The 12,152-nt window shown below is 37.3% G+C and overlaps 1 non-coding gene across 1 annotated transcript; it reads right to left on the bottom strand.

Annotated features, from left to right (window-relative positions):
- Nucleotides 1-6,932: 6,932 nt before the first annotated feature.
- Nucleotides 6,933-6,994, bottom strand: LOC126017212 (U7 small nuclear RNA). Its single transcript, XR_007498854.1, has one exon. It is a non-coding gene; the product is annotated as a U7 small nuclear RNA (small nuclear RNA).
- Between the last annotated feature and the right edge of the window lie 5,158 nt (nucleotides 6,995-12,152).

Here is a 12,152-nt window from a genome sequence, read left to right as displayed (position 1 = left end):
GTGTTTGCCTTGCATGCAGCTGATCCAAGATGGATGGTGGTTCGAATCCCAGCATCCCACATGGTACCCCAAGCCTGCCAGGAGCTATTTCTGAGAGGAGAATCAGGAGTAACCCCTGAGTGTATCCACGAATGACCAAAAACCAAACAAAAATATGTTACACAACATAACATTACCATATATTTTAAATTATTTATAGACCTTACCATCCAATATTATTTTCCTTATAATAAGTAACAATTTCCATTATTCGTTTTAATTATACTTTAACTAATAATGTGTTCTGAGGTATAAATACTGACATAATTTGTCATATATACATATATATCACTACATTTATTAAATGTTCTAGCAAACTGGAGAGATAGTGCAAAGGTTAGGGCACTTCCCATGCATTCAGATAATGTTAGTTCAATCATTTGCAGCACATGTAATTCTCTGAGCACCACTGTATGATCCCTGAGTAGAAAACCAGGGATAAATCCTGGCATTGTCAGGGGTTGTGGCCTGCAAACAAATAGAAGCAAAAATCATCTAGGGGACCAGAGCGGTGGTGTAGGGCATTTGCCTTGCACGTGCTAACCTAGGACGGACTATGGTTCAGCGTTCCATATGGTCCCTCAAGCCAGGAGCAATTTCTGAACGCATAGCCAGGAGTGACCCTTGCATGTCACTGGGTGTGGCCCCAAAAGGAAAAAAATATCATCTAGAAACATGATATTATAGTGACATTCTAAAGAAAGAAACAATTTACTTTAAAACCAAATTTGAAGATTCCTACTAATTAATTCCTTATTAAGGACAAATGTATATAAACAATGACATTTTAAACCACCACTTGAATAAACATGTTTTACAAAGTTACTGAGTCATGGGTACAGGGTAAGGTACAAGCTAAAGCACTTGCCTCACATATAGCCAGCTCCAATTCTATCCTAGCACCACATATAACACTCTGAGCACTACTACCAAGAATGATCCTTGAGTGCAGAGTCGGGGGTAAGCTTTGAGTATATAAACCATGCCTCAATACACCCTCCTTATAAAAACAAAGAACTGGGCCAGAGTGATAATATAGCATGTAGGACTGAGTTTGATTCCTATACCTTATATGGTCCCCCAAGTCTTCCAGGAGTGATTCTTGAGTGTATTGCCTAGTGTAGCCCCCAATACAAAAGCTAACTAAAAAGTTCCCCAAAAAACTAATGACATCGTTAAAAGTATATTTTCTGAAAAGGAAAAGTTTAGACAAAAGGCAAAAATTTGTTTTCATTGTTCAGATATATAATTTTCTTTGCAAGGCTCTTCTGAACTATAACCAGTAACTTCCACCAACATAAAAGATATTTAGGAGCACATCGAAAAAGAAAACCTTACAAAATGTGAACCATCTGAATTGCAAATTGTCCCTGCAGTTTCATGCTTTGGAAAATACAATATCTTACGTTTACAATTTTACTGATAGCGAGATATAGCTTCCAAACATTTTACAAATGACGCAAAACCGTAAGTGTCAAAAAGATAATAGAGATGTATTTTATCATTACAGAGGAAATGGGAAAGGGACCAGATAATCAAGACTTCTGATTTGTAATCATATATGCAATTCAATTTGTTATTTTTGTAACCAGCCAGATTGATCATTTCACAAAACCTTTTGTATATAAGGCATAATAAATTGCGTCACAAAAAGAGATACACAAGTCTGATCTAAAAATCAGTGATGTCATGCACGCATGGGATGGCTGAGCTGAGTTGTTGGAGTTGCTGTGCTGGACACGTAAGTTGCTGTTGAACGCTCATGAACTATAAATAAGGAGCTGTAACAATGAAGACATCTAGTGGTAGACAGTGTGCTGATCACTGTACCTGCTATAATACTACTGATAGTATATTATCTACCCAAGGAAGTTAGACTCATGTAGAATTAAACTCATGGACAAACTAAGAAAAGACTCCATTTGGGAGCAGATATTACAAAAATGATGGAAAATGCCCATAGTATGCATCCACCCTGGGTTTTCTCCCTATCACCACATACCTCCTACAAATTGCCAATTGTGGCCCTTGATGACCTGAAATACTGCTACAGTGGCTCTAGTGGTCCCTAGAACTGTATTACTAGGCCCTAGTATTAAGTGCCAGGTCAATGGACTAAAAAATCACCCTGAGTGAACCCAGGGCTCCCTGAATACCACTAGGGGAAAAAAATTCAAATTAAGAAATTGAATTTTTATAGGGGCCACAACAAATAACTGGGAAAGATTAAGAGACACTCCTGGCAGAACCAGTCCATGGTAGGAAGCTCGCCACAATTAGAGGAGGGTGTGCAGTTAACACAGAGAAGGGACTTCTATGACTATGAAAGTTGTACAGTTTCCATAAATAGGAAAATATGGTCTCGTATCACAGTAATATAATCATCCACACTACATTATTAAAAAATAGGAGATCTGAATTTAGTCCTATATGAAGTTCTTTGCCTGCTGGGGAGATTCTTTTTCTCCTACTTTCCAATTAACATTACCATTTTCTAAATCTGAGTCAGTCCACACATCTTTATTGCCCAGTTTTTTTATTCTTGAAAAAAATTGAAGAAACTTGGTGAAACAGAGAAACTCACCTCCACCACTTCTGCATCAGTCTACAGTCTCACCCAGAACATTCACAGAGAAGAGCAAGCCAGGGATCAAAACTAGTGCCTCACATGGCAGGCAAATGCTCTACCACTATACTAAGTTTTCATCACTTTGCATAAAAATTTTATTCTACTTAATCTGTAGCCTTAAATATTATTTCTGGGATATATAAAGAATTAGTATCATCTCTGTACATTAATTTAATAAATAAAAGGCTGGAGATAGGAGGGACCTGGTAAAGTCTTTGTTTTAGTTTTTTGAGGGGACACGGGGGGGGGGGGTGTCTACACTGTCTAAAAATAAACCAGTCTGAAGGCTTGTAGGCCATAGCCTGGAGCCCAGAAAAAGGATTGAAATGCAGAATTCCAGGCCAGGTGCAAGATAGGCTCCAGGTGAAAACAATTAATTCCACCACCCCAACCCACCACATCCCCTGGAGAGAGACTGCACTACTGGAACAAAGGCCTTCCAGAGAATATTAAAAAAAAAAAAAAAAAAAAAAAAAAAGATCAACAACTCCAGCCCACCTCATTTGATTACCCTAGCAAAGCACTTGGGAGGGGTGGGATAGTTTGGAAAAAATGCATAGAAACAAGCTGCCTGAAGAAAGGGGAACCTGAACTTTTCCAGAAAGGTGGACTCTTACATTAGTATGCATATATCCTTTCTGGGTTGTGTATATCTAGGTTGGAATGTGTATTTGCTTTCCTTCTACTCTAGAAAGAAGTCCATGCTACCTCTTGGGCACATATTTTTACCTACTTCTTTCATTCTCTCCCTTTATTTCTCCAATAAACATGTTTACTTCACACAATACACACTTATCAGATAAGAAATATGCTATCTGACAGTGTCAAACATTTTAGAAATGAGCACTATATCCTTGCCTGGGTAGTATATCTACTACAGCAGATCAAATGCAGAATCAGCACATCCACAGTTCAGAAACTAGAGGAATATAGTACTTCTTGTTTACATAAAAATCAAAATAAATAACCTGACTATCTGTGGCAGAGACTGTCTCCTTGACCTCTATCATCATCAAGTTAGCACCCCTAAGATTATCCGGGGGCATTCTGTCAGCTAGCAAGGAAAGGGGAAGGATGTAGAAGATTACAGGTAGAAATATTTTATGATCTATGGGGTAAGGAGTATCATAACCACTGCTGATTAAATCTCATTGCATGATACTAAATTTCAGTATTTGGTCTCTCCCCTAACTAAAAGGTTGGTTGCCAGGTTATATTACAAATATTACAATACTTAATACTGACATTGTGGGGCCCTGGGTTCTGAACAAGGAGGAATGCCGTTTTGTAAGGACCACATGTTGTAAGCCACATGTGAGGCTTTCTCAAGCTTGTTTTCATGAACACTGCCCCAAATTATCTGGATGTACCAGATAGCCTATCTGGAAAGGATATGAGTGAGCAGTAGGAAAGTACCCTAGACAACAGCCAATCATTTTAAAGATCATCAGAAGCTAGAACCTTCCTATATCACCTCTCTATATAATCTGATTTGTGACCTTGGGCATGTTGTCTTGTCTAAAAGATGGCCTTGTTCCTTCAGCATGGAACCTTGTGGCTGATGGAATGAAGTTTTATTTAACCTTATGCCAATTGTGGAGTCTTATCCTTCAACTCTGGACAACAACCACATAACAAATACCTTGACTATTTTTAGGTCTAAAGAAACCATATGTAGGAAACATTACTTTAATTCTTTACCGTTTACCTGTATGCACAGCAACAAGAAAAATGGACAAATAATCTCAAATTTATTGCCAATTGTTTTATTTACATGTACAACATCACTTGGTGCCTTCCTATAAAACAGAATAACCTGCACCTGCTCTTCCACATATTTGCATCAATTGAGATAAATAGGAATATTATGTATTTCTTTTTTCGTTTGCTTTTTGTTTAGGGGCCACACCTGGTGGTGCTCAAGTTTAACTTCTGGCTCTGCACTCAGAAATTGCTACTGGCAAGCACAAGGGGCATACAGGATGTCAGGGATCAAACCCAGGTCCATCCCAGGTCAGCCACATGCAAAGCAAATACCCTACCAGCCCCCAATATTATGTTATTTCTAATTTCAACGTATTCTTTGCCATACCATTAACAACAGAAATGTCTGTCACCTTAAATGGATAAATAAATTATAGCATAGAGTTATATTGCCTACGTAGGTTTCCTAGGTGGCTTATATGAAGCCGGGATGAGAGAGGTGCACCTGAAAGAAGAAAATCTACTGATTTTAATCTACCCATCTCTGCCAACCATGGTAGGACCTAAATTTTTTGGATTAAAAAAAGTTAGCTATAAATCCCTGCACAATATGGATGCCCAAGCCCTATCAGTACTATGAGGCAGCCATTAAGATGCAACTGAAGTTCACTTGTTCTGCATTTCGTGGGAGATGAGTTCTGTCACCTACTTTCTCAGGGAGCCCTGGACCTAGGCTACAGTTTTTTGCAGAACAGAATAATCTGGTCTAATCTTACCTGGGTCTTTTGAGTTTGTCCTTTATTCCTCACAGAAAAGAATGTCAGGAGACAAATCTCATGAAAGTGTAACAATATTTTTCAGGAAGTAAAGGAAGGTAAGAAGAGAGGTAGTCTAATATTAGCGTCGAGGGAAGAACAAGGTCTTCTTCAGAGTGGAGAGAAGAACGACACATCTTAAAGTATGAAAATATGTCCCAAGTCTCCCTCCTCCCCACCCTTGGGACATTGGTGATGGGAACGTTGCACTGGTGATGGGTGGTGTTCTTTACATGAGTGAAACCCAAACACAATCATGTATGTAATCAAGGTGTTTAAATAAAATAAAAAAAATAGTGGAATAAAAGAAATGTTAATATCTACTTTTGATGTGAAATATGTAATAAAATTTATGTATTCCAAAAAAAAAGTATGAAAATATGGGACCGGCAAGGTGGCACTAGAGGTAAGATGTTGCCTTGAAAGCGCTAGCCAAGGAAGGACCGCAGTTCGATCCCCCGGCATCCCATATGGTCTCCCCAAGCCAGGGTCAATTTTTGAGCGCTTAGCCAGGAGTAACCCCTGAGCATCAAACGGGTGTGGCCCGAAAAACCAAAAAAAAAAAAAAAGTATGAAAATATACATCTCAAGAGGGGAGATGATGCTCTGGTGGCATGCATGACACAGACAATATATGCTCAGGTAGCATGTATGCACCTCTCCCTAGTTAGTTTATATACATGTATATGAGAAGTTTTCTCCAACTTCTCCCAATCCTACTTAGTCTGTGCTAGGGTGATTGCTCTGGGGAAGAGTTTGAAAAACTCGGAGATCTTCTGCTATTCTTAGCGTGGCCTTCATTCCATCTAAGGAGCCTCTTTTCTGAGGAGGTCCAGCCATATCTCTCTTAGCAATTCATTATTCCTTGGTTGTAGAATACTGCATCTTTTGTTGTTGTTGTTGTTGTTGTTGTTGTTGTTGTGCCAAGCCAGCAGCACTCAGGAGTTACTGCTGAATCTACACTCAGAAATCGCTCCAGGAAGGCTCCCAATACCCTATGGGAAGCTAGGAATCAACCTGGGCCTTCCCAGGTTGGCAGCACGCAAGGCAAACGCTCTACCAATGTGCTATCACTCAGCACCAGAATTTTTACCTTAATAATTTTTCAGGCTCTTGTGATCAGTTCTTTATTCCAAAGGCTCATGTTTTTGTTTTGTTTTGTTTTGTTTTTGGGGGCCACACCCGTTTGATGCTCAGGGGTTACTCCTGGCTATGTGCTCAGAAATCGCCCCTGGCTTGGGGGAACCATATGGGACGCCGAGGGATCTAACCGCGGTCCTTCCTTGGCTAGCGCTTGCAAGGCAGACACCTTACCTCTAGCGCCACCTCGCTGGCCCCTCCAAAGGCTCATGACTTTAGGTTGGTTCAGTCTTCAGACAGTTTTCCCTAACATAATTTACCAGAGCACCTCAATCTGCCTGCCTGCTACACTTACAAATGAATATTATACCATTCTGAAAATAGACTTAGCCTTTTCAACAATAAAATCTTGTCAATATATTTGCACAAGAAATAAATATATCTCTCAAAATTATTAATATTTAAATAAAAACATTTCATAAATAAGAACATAAAAAAGTTTATGAAACTAAATGGGAATTTCAGATCATTTCTGAGGAGGGAAGGAATGACACATGAGATTGTCGTATCCCTCACAGACAATTAACAGTTGGATTCACTTCTTTCTGTGGAATGAACGCCTACTGTGTATAATCTGTATTTTGTACATTTTGTAAATTTTGGGGGGGGACTCTCTGTAGCAATTGGAAAGCCTGTTAGGCAAATTCTAAAAGAGCTGTAACTACATTTTGTAAATTCTTTTGGAGGTTTTTCAATATTTAATTTATGAAACAGTATCTTAACTAAAAAATTTATGGTTCTTAAAGTTGTGTTTAAGAAGGTTCTAACAACATGTCTGCAGTTATAAATCCATGGAGATGGACCATTTCTGTCTGTATTCAGTGACTATGTCATACCCTCACAGGCATATCTGCTGTGAAGGTTAATAACTACTGTTAATTTAGCCATCACATTTTAATTTACTCTGCAATTACTCTGACAGAAGTTTTTTAATCAGAGTTACCTTGTTCTTAGAACTTGTCCTTGTTGACCACAGACCTGATTTTGATTAAAATCATACCCTTGTCAGACTCAGCCAAAGTATGCCCTGTATTTTTCTCACTTCTTATTTCTTTGCTTTACCAGAAACTGGATTTTTTTCTAACAAATTGCCTTCACATATCCACTAAACATTTTCCCTGTATCCCCTAATAATCATAATTATATTGGCAAAACTCTAATTACTATATCTGGTTTCAGAAATTTAGGAAACATCAATTCAAATTCTAATATATCTTGACATCTCTGTACTTTAACTGTGAAATGGAATATATGTCTTGTATTTTAACAGCCTGTTACTATATTATTTCTGCCACAAAATGGCATCATTTCTTCCATACAGTCCTTCATTTATCATGATGAAATACTTTCCCCCAAATTAAATATTAATACAACTTTAGCATGAAAAGATCCTGTTTTATATCACATGATTTCATAATAACTGCATTCTCATGAAAATAATCTTCTCAGAAACAGAAATATTTTATTGTATAGTAAATTATGCAGTCTTTCTAATTGCAGACATTGTTTAGAAAATATGATATTAAAAATGATGAATTAGGTAACTAAATTTCTCAGCAATAGACAAAATCTCTCTTTTTTATCTTCTTACTCCTAGTATAGACACCTGAAAGAAAAATATTTCTGCATTTAATTAAAACTTCTCAACTTACATAAACAAAAAGGAGAAGTTTGGTCAGTATTTATTTTTGGTCTTATTTGAATCAATGAGAACTATTTAAATCAAATTGTTACCTAAAATTACAATATGTTATATATCTGAGGGGAAAAAAGAGGCTGAAGTTGAGAGGGTGGGTGAAAGACAGACATGGCAGATAGATGGATAATAGATAGGTGAGAGAGAGAATGAGAGAGAAAGAGGATTCACTTTCACTTTTCTTATTTTAGGCACTTCCAGCTGACAGAAGACACATTTGGTTATGGGAAGGCTCATAACAAATTCTATGTTCCAGACTCTAACCCCCAAATGCCAGGCCTAAACCCAAGAGCTTTGGCCCGTGTAGGATGATGAAAGACACATTCTAATGTCACGCAACAAAAGAGACTCAAGTCAGAATTGTGTCAATACCCCATTAACATCTAGAGACAGCCTTGGGGGAGCTATAAAGTTACTCTGATCAAGCATCCCTTGCATGGTCACGCCAGACTAATCTTGAAAATATCTATTCATGTCTCTTAATTGCAAAGTCAAATCAGTATTCCAAGGGCACTCCTTAACTGCACATTTTGAGGGCTGCCAGATGACCAAAGTTTGCTTCTGAAAATGCAGGCAATGAAGTCTCTTGACAATGTATACAGTATAAGCACATTGAGTCTGGGGATGCGTGTGTCAAGGCTGTCTGGTAACCCATTGCTTATAGCCTCCATATGTAACAATGACCTTGAGCCAAACTTGGCCCGTTAATTATGTTCTAATCTAGAGCATTCAGTGTCTTCTAGTATGTGCTGAGATTTCCTCAACATCTCACTATCTTCTTCAAACCCCTTTCTCCTACAAACCACTGTGAGTCTCCACCATTACAAGAGAAAAATAGTATTTAAATGGTTTCTGGTCTAGAATGACTCTAGAAAACCCTGAAGCAGAACCTAGTGTCATGGAGTCAGAGTGAAAGCACAATAGTAGGGCCTTTGCCTTGCAGACGGCTGATCCAGGGCAGACACGGGTTTGACTCCTGGCTCCCCATAGGGTCCCCCAAGCCTGTCAGGAACAATTTCCTAGTGCAGAGCCACGGGGCCAGGAGTAACCCCTGAGTGTGGCCAGGTGTGACCAAACAAAAAATCCCCCCAAAAAAACAAAACAAAAAGTACAGTGTCACATGCCATTATCTGAGTAATGAGTAATGTAAATGCTCTATTGTTCTAGAAGAAAATAATATGACTTCTATCACTTCATAGATTGTTTTCTTTCTAACTTGCCATCCCATTCCTGTACCTACTGCTGAGTGATCATTCTTAAAAGAACAGTAGAAAGGGGCAGGATTGTCTACAAGTCAGAACCTTTGCTTTTTGGTTAATCTAGCCTTTATTAATGAAATAATACAATCACCTTGTTTTCTGTTGTTTGTCCCCAAAACAGAATAGCTCTTCTGGATGGGGGGCAGGAGATTTCTATAGGAATAGGGAGAATGGGCAAGTGAAACACACTTGAACTGCTCTATATCCCTGCATGTCTCTTCTTTCATTGCTACTGTGCAACTGTTCCTAAGTCCTCCGAAGTTCAATTCCACCCTCTCCAGTGCCTTGGGGTATAAAACATATTTTCAGCAAGAGGATATTTGCATGATTCTTTATATATGTATCATTGTCCTCGCTACTTATTGAAAAATAATTAAAATGCCACAGAAAGGTATGGCCCAAGGCACTAACTCCCAGTTTAGCTCCTTCACCTGCCTGTAAGAGACCAGCTCAGACTCCTCTGACTGGTCATGGAGGAAGGCTGAGCTGTTATAAATGATTTTAATAAATGCAAAGTACAACCAGACGCGTTAGGTCTTCCAAGGTTGGCCCCTTAAGTTGATTATCGGTTTATAAGTTATTTTGTATACTGCACACATGAATTTTATGGAAGTAATGATATTAAATGTACCTAATTCTCATTCATCAGTGATAAGTCACATGACATACTGCTTAATTTCTGGCCCAAGAAATGTTAAAGGTTTTAAATGGCTAGAAACTGAAAAATACAACAGAATTCAGGCCTGATTTAAGCAAACTGGTTATTGGTGTTACTTCAGAATAGTTACTATATATACATATATCTTTCTTTCTCTTTGTAAATGGATTGATAAAAGTCATTTACATTTACTTTATCTACCCTTCAACTGCTATAGTTTGTAATAGCTTTTTGTATTAATTGGAAACTGAATTTGTAGCTTCTGCAATTTCACTTTCTTCTCTGTTCACATTCCTTCTTACACATAGGTCATTAAATTTAAGTTGTTTTTTGTTCAAGTCTTAAAAATTTATCTTTCCTTTTAGAGTTAAATGGCTAATTTCTTACTGTGTTTTATTTTTTTCTGTAAAGAAATATACCCAACAAAATGATAAGTAGGGAAGGGCAGAGCATTAGTACAGAAGGTAGGGTTTGTCTTATTTTCAGTTGACCCGGGTTCAATTCTCAGCAACCCATATGGTCTCCTGAGTACCACCAGAAGTAATTTCTGAGTTTAAAGCCAGAGGTAAACTTTGAGTGTCACTAGGTGTGACCCCCCAAAAAATCTGATAAAAGTTATACACAAAAAATTGCATGTTCATTATAATTGATTCAATGGGTTATCAGACTGGAGTTTGGTTGTTTGTTTGTTTGTTTCTGTATAAGGCAAACAATACACTTGGCCCTTGATAATATTAAGCCCACTTGAATTTATTTACATTTATTTCAGGACAACATACCAACAGAGAACTGAAAATTGTAAATATACTTGATTATTTACAAATCAGGTTTGACACTCCTAGGGATATACCATAGGAACACAAAAACACAATACAAAAATGCCTTCTGCACATCTATATTCATTGCAGCACTATTTACAATAGCCAGAATCTGAAAACAAATCATATGTCTGATAACAGATGATTGACTAAATAAACTGTGGTACATCTACACAATGGAATACTATGCAAATGTCAGGAGAAATGAAGTCATGAAAGTTTTCTATACATGGATGGACATGGAAACTATTATGCTGAGTGAAATACATTAGAGGGAGAGAGATCACAGAATAGTGTCACTCACCTGTAGGATTTAAGAGAAATAAAAGACAGTATTATAATAATACCCAAATATAATATCATATTATAGTATTTAAATAATACACAGATACAATAGAGATGAGGGCTGGAAGGACCAGCCCACTATATGAAATTTACTACAAAAAGTGGTGAGTGCAGATAGAGAAATAACTACACTAACAACTATCATGACAAGAGTAGCTATTGAGAGGAATAGAATACCTGCCTCAAATACAGGCAGGAGGTGGGGGAGGAGGGAGAAGAGAGGCACTTGTAGTGGGAAGGTTGCACTGGTGAGGGGATGTTCTTCTATATGATTGAAACTCAACTCCAAATATGTTTGTAATCATGGTTCTTAAATAAAGATATTATTATAAAAAACAAATGAGGTTTGAGTACAAAGATTTTCTTAATAATCTTAAGATGATAATTTTACCTTACAAATCTTTTACTTCTTTATTTTACTACTATAGTTAAGAATGTTAAAAAAAAAACTCTTATTAAAATGAGTGCTGTTGATAGTAGTAGAAAATAATAAAAACAAATTAAACTTATGGGAGAAAGGCAATTTTAAGTAATTTCTCTATGTTGGTCTCCCACTCCATGCTTTAGTGTATTCAGCTAAAAGAATAAACAAATAAATTTATATAATAGCCTAGATCTGGAACTCCTGGCATGTTTCTTAATATTTAAGTTATATTATAACAAAAAGCATGTACTTGTTGACTTTGTGAAGGTGCACTGAAAAGATAAAATGGCAATAACATTTTTTATCTGTAAGGTTTGAGGTCAAGCAATATTAATGGTTAGTTAATGGCTTAATGAGTGGGCTACAAACCATTTAAGCATGCAATGAAGCTTAGCATTTCAATGACTTTCCTAATGAAAGATCTATATGACTGCATGTCTTGTGTCACAATAGAGATAGTACGGAAAGTACCTAATCAATTGTGATGGTAAATCAATTGATCAGTAGCCCTGTTTTCATACAGTGAGAAAGATATGGAGAGAACATTTTACTGCAGACTTATTTCTAGCTGAAGATCAATAAATAAAATGGACAGCTCACTATTAGAAAATGTTCTTTTTTACTG

The sequence above is a fragment of the Suncus etruscus genome, chromosome 8, assembly GCF_024139225.1.
Source record: "Suncus etruscus isolate mSunEtr1 chromosome 8, mSunEtr1.pri.cur, whole genome shotgun sequence".
Lineage (NCBI taxonomy): Eukaryota > Metazoa > Chordata > Mammalia > Eulipotyphla > Soricidae > Suncus > Suncus etruscus.
Note: the sequence above shows the minus strand (reverse complement) of the source record. Positions and strands in the feature narration are given on the sequence as shown.